Genomic DNA, 12510 nt, shown 5'->3' on the forward strand with positions numbered 1-12510 from the left:
GCCTTCCTACCTCTGTCTTTCTATTATTATTACCACGTTTTGTTCTATTACTGTTTGTTCCCAATTGTTAAGCACAATGGAATATGCTGTGCTATATAAGTAACTGTTAATAAATAAATAAATAATGTGGGGAGAAAGTCTCTGTAAATGGTTGCAATGGTGTCAGCTAACTTCAAGCAAGATGGCCCATGCAGCCCTGGACTGCAGCAACAGGGAAATCCTGAGATTACTGGCCAGTGGACATATGTCAGCCAGTGAATTGTCAACACCAGGTGAGGTAAGAGGGTATAAAATCCCAGGGCGTGACACCATTAGCTGCCATTCAGCACAGACAGCATCCCAGCGACCACTATTCAACACAGACAGCATCCCAGTGACCACTATAGAGCAAAGACAGCATCTCAGTGACTACCATACAGCACAAACAACAACCCAGTAACAACCATACATCACAGGGCCTGATTCAGACCCACTCGCGAGCGGCTGTCCGCTCGCAAGTGGGTCGATGTTATGCACTGAGCATGCGCACGACGGAGGGAGCTCCGTCGTGCGCAAGCGCCAGACGCGACGAGCGAAGGAAAGTCCTTCGCTCGTTGTGTCTGATCAAAGGGGGCGTGCTGTCGATGTTGATTGACAGCACGCCCCCTTTGGTGGGTGTGCCGGGGACGTGCCTCCCTGACGGGGGCGTTACCATGGGAACGCCTCCCGTCAGAAGCCGGCCCACTGACATCAGTAGTGATGTCAGTGGGAGTGATTTTGGCTCTGATAGAGCCAAAATCACTCCGGAGCTTGCGGTTGAAAACCTCAACCGCAGGCTCCGGCTCGCAGTTTCGATGGTCGCGATGGTCACCACCATCGCGGCCATCAAAATGCACGCTCGTATAGGCTGTGGGTGGGGACCCACAGCTATACGAGCGTCCAGGAGGACGCTCCATTTTCATGGAGGGCGGCCCTCATTCAGAGCGTGCGCTCTGCTCAGAGCGTACGGCTCTGAATGAGGGCCACAGATAGCATCCCACTGATCGCCATATATAAAAGACAGCATCCTAATGGCCGTCATTCAGTAAAGATAGCATCCAAGTTATCATCATACAGCATTGACCGCATCCCAGTGCATGCCTAAAGGGGCATACACACTAAACGACGTGCTGAAAGATATTGGTGAAAGATATTGGGTGTACACACTGAACGATATCGTTAACGATATCGTTCAGTGATGTCATCCTGCCACATCCCTTGAACAGGCACCTTCTGACGATATCATCAGATTGGCCTGCATGTTTGCACGACTACAAACATCATTAAAAACACGCAGAAGCTCGCATTGTTGGTCGTTTGGTGCATACACACTGGACGATATGAACGATATATCGTTAAACGATATCGCTATCCTTCATATCGTTCACTTTTATCATCTAGTGTGTATGCCCCATTATAGAACAGACAGCATCCCAGTGACTGCCATACAGTATAGGTAGCCCCATTACAGTACATACAACTTACAACTCTAGGCCTAAATAAAGCGCTCCTTTAAAGTTCATTACCTCTGTGGACCAGGCTGGGATACGCTGAAGGCAATCTAATACCACATAGCTAGTAAAACATTTACCCTTTCATGTGGGGTAAATGGGGAGCCCAGCCACAGTGAGTGATTGTATCTTCATTCTGACTAGAAAAAGCCTATCAGTGGTCATTCTAAGAGCTTGTGGATGGAGCACAAAATACAAAGTGATGAATAGTAGCCCCCAGGGCTGCCATTAGAGATTGTGGGGCCCAGGACTGTCAGAATAGGCAGGGCCCCTCCCCTCCAGTTGGGGGTGGCAGTTTGTCAGAGGTGGACGTTGCTGTAGATAATGTGGGTGGAGCTATAGCAGAGGTAGGGCATCACTTGGTGTGTAAACCAATAAAATATCAATGTTTGGGCTGTGGGGGTGGGTGTTAACATGTTAATCTATAATATATAGGTGAGGTGGAGAGAGTGGGGTGAGGGTGTGAGAGCAGCGTGTGGATGTGAGAGCAGGGTGTAGATGTGAGAGCAGGGTAAAAGTGCGAAAGTAGGGTGAAGGTGGTAGAGAAGGGTAAAAGTGGGTAAGCAAGGTGAGGGTGGTGGGAGAGCAGGCTGAGGGTCGGAGAGCAGGAGTCTCTGTAACTGGATGGGAATTGGGATCCCCCACAGCCACTCCTGCCCGTCTGAGCACGTCCTCTTCACTGTGGCAGTGCAGTGGCTGTAGGTAGCTTCTCCCCCCGCCACTGCTGCTCCCTCCCCAAGGTTGCTTTCTTCCTGGCCCAACCTCTCCCCGCTGGCCGGCGGTTGCCAGACTGGCTGCCGCTCACACTACTCTCACCAGGACAAAAACAAGGTCCAGGAGGCAGCAGCATTTTGTTTGAATTTGGTGCCAGCCGAGAGGTAATCGGAGCTCGCGGACCAGCAGCCAATCAGGAGTCTCCACTGTGGCCACTTTCAAAATGCCCACGGTGCTTATCCACTCCGCTGCTGGGCCTGGCTGGGCCCCCTTTCTGTCCGGGCCTAGGACTCTAGCCCCGGAGGTCCCCATCTGATGGCGGCCCTGGTAGCCCCCCTCTTTACCTCCCCTTCCCCGGGAATTAGCCCCACCCTCTCACCTTGTTGCAGAGTGCAGAGAACCATGGTGCAGGGGGGACTGCTGCAGCCTATATCTGCACATGCAAAGATCAGCATATTTGTGTTCCAGGGCAAATTATGTTCCCCCCCTGCACTTTTACTTTAGGCGCATCCCAGAGTGGCATTCACATGGCATTCTGGGGCTTGATATCGGCAGTGATGTCTGTGACTGCCGAATCACTTCTGGGGGATCCGGGGAGTCAGAGGAGATCCGTTATGCACTTGTGCAGAATTGATCGCCTCTGCAGAAGCCAGGGAATAGAGCAGGCTGGTGTGGCCGCATGCGATTCGACTTCTGGTTCCGGTCGCATCACATGTGACCACGCCAATTAAGTGGTTAAGAAAGTATAGGGCAGGGGTTCCCAACCACGGTCCTCAAGGCACACTAACAGTCCAGGTTTTAAGGAGAGCCATACTTGAGCACAGGCAACTTAATTAGTACCTCAGTTATTTTGATTAAACCATCTGTGCTTCAGCATGGATATCACCAAAACCAGGACTGTTAAGCTGGCCACACACTAGAACAACTTACATCCAACCAGCCAACTTGTTGATTGGTTGGAATGAAAATCTGGTAAGGAATGGGAGTAAATGATGATCAGTAATTTGCTCCTAAATGCCAGAAAACAGATGAAAATGGTCATTCAGACAAGTTTGTTAAATGTTTGATCTAAACAATTTGTTCAAACAACAGTTTTTGTCCATTTCCCGGCGTTTGGGAGCAAATTGCTGATTGTCATTTACTTTCATTCCTTACCAGATTTTCCTTCCAACCAATCAACAAGTTGGCTGGTTGGATGTAAGTTGGTCTAATGTGTGGCCAGCTTTAGTGTACCTTGAGGACCTAGGTTGGGAATTACTGGTATAGGGGAAAAAAAGTGCAGTATAAGATATGACCAACAGGTGGCGATACAAAGCCATTTGATCCTGATCATATTTATTATTGCAGACTGTATCAAGGCAAGATTCTTATATACCATACTTGATTCAATGGTTTGCGTACAACACTGATTGTGAGAGACCTGCGCATGTGCATGTCTCCCTCTGTGAGATCACTTGGAGTTCCACCAAGTTACAGTCTGATTGACAGGATGCGGCCATTTGGGCACTGGGAGTAGCCGTTGCTGGCCCTATTAACGGAAAAGGGGCTTGTAGCCCCCATTTTCTGGGAGTGCCAAGGTCAGAGTCTGTGTCGTGGCCTCGACTATGTAGCTGCGAAGGGTAATCTGAGGGTAATCTGAGCAGCCTCAGGGATACTCAGATTGCCAATGGTCTGGCAGGAGATCTGATGCTGTGTCTTAGGACGCAGCACTCAGATCTGCAATGCAGTCAGGAAGCATCTATTTACCTCCTCCTGCTACATTATCATATTAGCTAAATTGTATCGCACAGCCGCTTCCCTGCGTACAACTCTGAATCAGACCCAGTGTGTATAAAATCCATATACAAAGTTGACATGTGGCATCAGTGGCGTTCCTACCCACGGTGTCACCCGGTGCGGGGAGGGGCACTGTGCGCATGGCGAAGGGGGTGTTGCTGCATGGCCCAAACCCCCATGCCTATTACTTGGGGGGGGAGGTGCAGGAGGTCCTTGCGTGCAGTGTCAGGAGCTGAGTGCCTCACTTAATGCTACAGTGCAGCACCCGGCATCTGTCACTGAGGGGGAGTCTGCGCCTTGGTGTCACCCCTCGGCGGGTGCGGACTGCCAAATTTACTTAAGGCCAAATAAGCTCATAAGCCACCAGAAAACTGGCATTTTACAAAGCACCACATTAGAAATCTTAGGGCCTGATTCAGATCCGGACGCTCTGACCAGAGCGCTCGCTCTGAATCAGGGCCCTCCTACCTCAACTTGGAGCGGCCTCATGGATGCTCGCATAGCTGTGGGTTACCACCCACAGCTATAGCGAGCGTCCATGATGATGGTCGCGATGGTCAAGACCATCGCGACCATCGGGCTTGCGACGAGACCCTGCGGTAGGGTCTCGCTGCTGCAAGCCCTGGAGTGATTTTGGGTCTATCAGAGCCAAAATCACTCCCACTGACATCACTACTGATGTCAGTGGGGCCGGACTCAGATGGTAGGCGTTCCCATGGGAACGCCTCCGTCTGGCAGCCACGCCCCCGGCATGCCCACCAAAGGGGTGTGCTGTCAATCAACATCGACAGCACGCCCCCTTTGGTGCGAGACCCCGAGCGACGGATTCACCGCCGCTCGCCGGGTCTCGCACATGCGCACGACGGAGCTCCCTCCGTCGTGTACATGCGCAATTAGGCACCATCGACAGCACTCGCGAGCGGGTCAGAATCAGGCCCTTAGTTCTAAAGGTGCATACACACACAACGATGTTTTGAACGATTATCGTTAAACGATATCATTTAACCATAATTGCTTGAAAAAATCGTTCACTTTCTGAGTCAAACGATGAACGATTATCGTTCATGCGCGTTCACGTTTGTAGTTTGTAGTTTGTAGTTCAGTCAGACTTGTCAACTCAACGATTTTCATTAAGGGAGTATGCAAAAATTGTTTGTAGTTAAAAAAAAATCGTTCATTACACTTTAAAAAATCTGACAGATATGGAGCATACACACGGTCAGATTTGTCAGACTTGTCAGATTTGTCAGATGAACGATTGAACGATTAAACGATTTGAACGATTTGAACGATTTTACCAAAGTTTTGAACGATTTGAACGATTTGAAAGATTGAACGATTTTTGACTGCATTAAAATGAATGGAATCGTCCAAGTCTGACTGCAAACACATCAGATGTCAGAAATCGTTATCTGACCATCGGGAATGCGCATCGTTGATCGTCCATCACTCAGGCATGTCAGATATGAACGATTTTCCTTCAGATATGAACGACTGAACGATTTTTAAATCGTTATCGTTCATATCTGAAGAAAAAATCTGACCGTGTGTATGCACCAATAATCTGACAGAAAATCGTTCATAAAATCGTTCATAAAATCGTTGGTAACAAAATTGTTGTGTGTGTATGCAGCTTTAAGGTGCGTACACTACACACACAACGATGTAAGTAATTAACGATTTTCATTGAACAATTTTCGTTCAGTTTTTCCCTTGAAAAAGTGAACTAAAATCGTTTTACTAAGTAGTTGGTTTTACTTTACATAATAAACAATTTTCTGTGTGTTGAAGGAAAAATGCTGCAACTTCTATTGAAAATCGTTAAGTTGGCCAGTCTGACTGAACTACAAACTACAATCGACAAACGTGAACGCATATGAACGATAATCGATCAGCGTTTATCGTTTTACACTGAACGTTCAAAAAATCATTGTGTGTGTACGCACCTTAAAGGTGCATACACACGTAATGATTTTTTGAACGATTTAACTATAACAACGTCGTTGAAAAAATCATTCAGTTTCTGAGTTACAACGATGAACGATTATCGTTCATGCGCGTTCCCATTTGTAGTTTGAAGTTTGTAGTTCATTCTGACTGACCAACTGAACGGTTTTCATCAAGGGAAGTTACAAAAATCGTTTGTAGTTCAAAAAATCATTCATTACGCTTTAAAAAATCTGACAGATAATCTGACAGAAAATAGTTCATAAAATCGTTGGCAACTAAATCATTGTGTGTTTATGCAGCTTAAAGCTGCATACACACACAACGATTTAGTATACGAACGATTTTAGTAAACGATTTTCATTAATTTTTTCAAGGGAAATATGAACGAAAATCGTTTACTAAAATCGTTCATTTACTAAATGTAATGAACAATTTTTTTGAACTCCAAACGATTTTTGCATATTCCCTTACTGAAAACTGTTGAGTTGGTCAGTCTGACTGAACTACAAACTACAAACGTGAACGCGCATGAACGATAATCGTTCATCGTTTTAACTCAGAAAGTGAACGATTTTTTCAACGATTGAACGATAAATGATATCGCTATCGTTAATCATTCAAAAAAATCATTGTGTGTGTCTGCAGCTTAAGTGTCATATTTTACAATGCAGGAATATAGACCTTGAAGCTGATGAAGCTGTGGTTTGATAAACCACAATAAATACTACTGGAAAAATAACTCCAGCAAAAAAAAGTTGGTTTTAAGGGTTAGAATGCTCAGACCACATGGTGTGTGAGCGACCTGGCCATTCAGAACATAACGGGACCCACCATACACTTACTAATTATGAGGACAATCATTATTTCTTAATTAAGGGTGCACAAACAATAATTATCCTTTGGTTAAAAATATGTTATGAATATATTAGAAGAGTAAATGAAGTAAAAGCTTATAATAAGGGCACAATTTTTTTTTTTACATTTGTTTAATGAGGAAATCTTACTAAATCATTATATAATGGGGCATTACAGTGTTACTAATTTATTTTAATGGCTGTAACACTTATTTAATGATGAGGACACCAAATATAGCGTGTGATTCAATTACTGGCAGTGTGCAGCAGCTATGCATATATTATCAACCAGTTACAGTGTCTCTGGCAGGTACTGTATGTGGAGGTGTAAATAATGTAAGACAGGGATGTTGAGGTTATTGCAGAATAGGGGGTTGTAGTGCTAGTAGACAATAATAATTATGACTGCTTCGTATAAGTAATTTATTAAAAAACACTAGCGACCCGACCCAGCTTCTCACGGAAGCAATTTTTAATCTAGGAGCTCATTCAGACCCGCTCGCTAGATGCGTTCTTTCGCTCCCATGACGGCACGGCAGGCGATTGTACAGCAAGGCATAAGCACACCCACTATGTCCTGGCGTGCGATCACTTTGTGTATGCAGAATCCCACAAGTCTGTCTTAAGATGCCCACTAATGCACGTCATCTCCAGGAAATGTATGCCAGCATCGGTACATCGGATACCATCAGAAGTGAACGCAGCGCTTGAGGTAGACTATACCCTACTTCAAGCACTGCGATCCCTTCAGTGTGAAATACAACCAGGTGACGTGTACTGTGTTATTTCGGTCAGGCACGCCTGCGTTCACATCTACACTCCCACGTTTATAGTGACCAGTCCCTGTTACCACCCATAAATGGATTCTCCTGTCACTCACGCTGCTGGGCTGTCTATACTGGGCGAGCGAACACTTCCCGATCTTTCGCAGTGATTCGCGCACGCACACTGATTCATACGCATGCCCACAATGCAAACCATCGGCAGCTATGAGAGAACGCTTCTTAGCGTCCGAGTCTGAACCAGGTTCTTAGGGGGTCATTCAGACCCACTCGCAAGCGGCAGTACGCGCAAGTGGGTCGATGTTCCCCACTGCGCATGCGCACGATGGAGGGAGCTCCATCGTGCGCACGCGCGAGACCCAGACTGCGACAGCCAAGCTGTCGCTCCGGGTCTCGCATCAAAGGGGGCGTGCTGTCGATGGTGACTAACAGCACTCCCCCTTTGGTGGGCGTGCCGGGGGCGTGCCTGCCAGACGGAGGCGTTCCCATGGGAACGCCTACCGTCTGAAGCCGGCCCCACTGACATCACTAGTGGGAGTGATTTTGGCTCTGATAGAGCCAAAATCACTCCAGGGCTTGTGGCTGGGAAACCCTACCGCAGGGTTTCCGTTGCAAGTCCGATGGTCGCGATGGTCAAGACCATCGCGACCATCTTTTTGGACGCTGGTATATGCTGTGGGTGGTAACCCACAGCAATACGAGCGTCCAGGAGAACGCTCCATTTTAATGGAGGAGGGCCCTGATTCAGAGCGAGCGCTCTGGTCAGAGCGTCCGGCTCTGAATTAGGCCCTTAGGGCGATAGTCTTTTGTAACCGAGCTCTTATATGATTGCCTTGTAGACGACATTAATCTTTTTCTTCCTAACGTCAACATGAAAAGATTTAGGGCCTGATTCAGAGCCGCTCGTAAGCGGCCGCTCGTTCGTTCCGAGCGATGTTAGCCCAACTGCGCATGTGTACGGATCGTTATACGCATGCGCTAACCAGTCAGTGCGGCCGAAATTCATGTGCTCGCAAAATAGCGAATGCCTGCTATTTTGAGTGACAGAAAGAGGCGTATGTGGGTGGTAACAGGGGAAGGTGCTTGAAAATGGGGAGTGGAAATCAGAACGCAGGCGTGCTTAAAGGTCAAAACGGGCGTTTTATGGGTGTGCATAATTAAAACAGCAGCGTCATTGACCACGTCACTGGGTTATTTTATAGTCAGAACTGCTCGCAAAATTGTGGTAGCAAACACCAACCACAAGAATAGCGAGCAGTTCATACCCTTGTCGATGCACTCGATTAATCTAATAAATAGCGGACATGACGTAGGATGCGAGCGGCCAGGGGGCGTATTTTTCAAAAAAACGAACGCAAGTTTTGCTCGCTCGTTCAGACATAGAGGCGTGAACAGACCGCAAACAGCGAACGGTTCATTTGAATAGCCACCCCTTGTTTTAGAACGAACGACCGCAAATAGCGAGTGGCTCTGAATGAGGGCCTTATTCAGTTTTGAAGTGACACACAAAAGAGCCACGTAAAGTTGTCCATGAGAAAAACAGTCTTCACTTAGGTCAACTCCAGCCAGTGCCGTAACTAGGGTATTTGGAGCCCAGGGCAAATCTAAAAATGGAGAGCCCCCCCCTATTGGCGCGCACGCGGTAAAAAAAATTGGCCGTGGGGTGTGGCCACTTAAAAATTGGGCGTCAACATGACACACACCTTTCTCGTCACTCTGAACATTCCTTTCCATTCCATATGCACCTTAATTCAGTGCCCCTTATATAGTCCTCCTATGCAGTGCCCCCAGTAGTGGTCCCCCTTATGCAGGCCCCCAGTAGTGCCCCTTATACAGTACCCCCAGTATGCAATGCGCCCAGTAGTGGTCCCTCTTTTCTAGGCCAACAAGTAGTGCCTCTTATGCAGTACCCCCAGTAGTGGTCCCCCTTATGCAGCCCCCCATTAGTTCCCCTTATACAGTGCCCCCAGTAGTGGTCCCCCTTATACAGGTCCCCCCCAGTTGTGATCCCCCTTATGCAGTGCCCCATGTAGTGGCCCCCCCTATTCAGTGCCCCTTATACAGTGCCCCCTGTAGTGGTCCTCCATATTCAGTGCCCCCAGTAGAGGTCTTGTGCAGTGCCCCTTGTGCCCCCAGTAGTAAACCCCTTATATAGTGCCCCCCAGTAGTAGTCTCCCCTACGCAGTGCCCCAATAGTGGTCACCCCTATGCAGTGCTCCTTATATAGTGCCCCCAGTAGTCCCCCCCATGCAGTGCTCCCAGTAGTGGTCCCCTGATGCAGTGCACTATATATAGTGCCCCCAGTAGTAGTCCCCCCTATGCAGTGCCCCCAGTAGTGGACCCCCTCCGATGCAGTGCCCCCAGTAGTAGTCGCCCCCTGTAGTGGACCCCCTCCGATGCAGTGCCCCCAGTAGTAGTCGCCCCCAGTAGTGGTCCCCCTCCGATGCAGTGCCCCCAGTAGTAGTCGCCCCCAGTAGTGGTTCCCCTCCGATGCAGTGCCCCCAGTAGTAGTCCCCCTAGTAGTGGTCCCCCCCCCCATGCAGACAGGGGCTGGCTGGCAACTTTTAGCCTGGGGGGCAAATGCATGCAGGCGGCCCTGGCAGAGGAGTGGCGTGTAGCCAGGGTGCCCGGAGCAGCCTGTGCTTTATTTATTGCCATGCCAATGCAGAGTCTTGTCGGGAATTGGGCTTTTTTAAAAATTAAAGAATCGTTTTACAAATAACTGAAATAGGAACGGTAAAAATAAGGGAAAAACTATCAGTAAACAGGGCTTACATCAGTTTTTCTGGAGAAACCTGATAATTTGTATCAATCTCTATATGGTATAAAATAAAGTCCATCGTTAAAGGTTTAGGCAGCGCAAACCAAGAAAGCGCTTCGACGTCCGTTTTTTCATTGACTTGCTGCACTAAAATCGTCACTGCTCAGCTCCCTTTTGACATACATTAATGTGTCATGCACCTAGACCTTCCTCAACAAATGCTCTATAGCAGGGATGGGGAATCTCCTGCCCGGAGGCCATATAAGGCCCTCCGAATCATTTGGTCTGGCCCTCTGAGCTTTTTTCTGCTAGCCTCATCTGGCTAGCAGGGTGCCTAGAATGACACCCTGCAGCCAGAATCTATGCAGCAGTGCCACCTGGAGTGTCCTTAGGGTGCTTCAGATAGTCACACGTCTGTCCTAACAGCTCCCAAGAGCATCACGGGACACTCTGGGCTTTGCTGTAATCACTGGCGATTGTGTCCCCACCCTGTGTGATGTTACTTGGAGGGAGCGTGGCCTGCACCGGGCCCACAAATAATATTATATATATCAAAATGGACCTCGGCAGAAAAAAGGTTCCCCACCCCTGCTCTATAGAATAGTGAAAACTGCATCAAAATCCGTCCACTGGTTTTCGAGATTAGCCCGAACACACAGACAGTCGCCTATCAGGGAATGTCACGCCTCCCTCTGGAGGATCTTCTGTTAAGGAGTTGAAAGTTGAGGTCCGAGGTTGAGGAAGGCGAGGGGTCTGGATGTATGATCTCCTTATCCACAAGTATCGAACGTTGACGAGACCTGACCAAAGGCGCGGAGTCTAACCAGCTGGTAGGTGTTCACCAGTGACCCCTCCAAGCGGGATATGGGTTTAAGCTGCACCCAGCAGGAGGTACCTTTGGTCAGGTATCCGATACTTGCGGGAATGGAGACAAACACTAATAGGCTCAAGTAATATACTTCAGAAAGAAGCACTTGTAATGTATCTGCACAGGAGAATAACTCTGAGTATACAGTCAAAGGAATAGATGTTCTACAAACACGGAGGAATGACTCAGTAGTGGTACTCAGTGGAAATACAGAATACGCAGGCCTTGGTGTTATGATGCACTGCTGCACAAGGAGATGACAATTGTGGTGCATGCAGGTGAAGTTTTCCTGACGCACTGCTGCACAAGGAGATGGCACTTGTAGTTGCACGCAGGCAAGATGTTACTGACGCACTGCTGGACAAGGAGATGGCACTTGTAGTTGCACGCAGGCAAGGTGTTCTTGACACACTGCTGCACAATGAGATGGCACTTATACTTGATCGAGGGTATAACAACAAGGGAACCTGCAACGAAGTGACGGCAAGTAGACTCAAGTAGAAACAAACATTGCACAGGCAACTTCCTGCTGTTCGGAGCCTAGTTATATACCCTGAGGTAGCAGATCATTGGAGGACAGTGTCAGCTGACCACCACCATGCTACCATTGGATAAAGGGTAGTCAGGTGATGAAGACTGTTATGGCCACGTCCATGACGGCAACCGCAGCCACCCAGTCACGGCGCAACACCTGGACATCAACATGGTCCCTAGGCATAATCCTCAGCGCGTCACTTGTCGCCGCACCTGACGTCTGACCACACGAAGGATCAGGGGAAGCCGGTGCTGGGGTGAGTAACGCCCGTTCCTAGACAACCTGACAGGGACTTTATTTTAGCTATGTATAGATAGATATAATTACACATAGATGTGCATAAAAGATATAAAATAATGCAAAAGCTAAGAAAAAAAACAATGGAATGTTATAATATAGTATTCTGTATGTGCCACAATTGTTACCAAAAGGTATTGCAATGTTCATAAAGGTGAAATACAGTATTTAGGGAATTATTCCTCAAGGACAATCCCAAGTGTACTCCAGGAGAATAGATCCCTCCAACGATCTAAGGGCCTGATTCAGAGCCGGACGCTCTGACCAGAGCGCTCGCTCTGAATCAGTGCCCTCCTCCCTAAAAATGGAGCGGCCTCTTGGACGCTCGCATAGCTGTGGGTTACCACCCACAGCTTATGCGAGCGTCCATGATGATGGTCGCGATGGTCAAGACCATCGCGACCATCGGGCTTGCGACGAGACCCTGCAGTAGGGTCTCGGTGA

Source organism: Taudactylus pleione, unplaced genomic scaffold, assembly GCF_031769625.1.
Source record: "Taudactylus pleione unplaced genomic scaffold, aTauple2 ptg000113l, whole genome shotgun sequence".
NCBI classification, from domain to species: domain Eukaryota; kingdom Metazoa; phylum Chordata; class Amphibia; order Anura; family Myobatrachidae; genus Taudactylus; species Taudactylus pleione.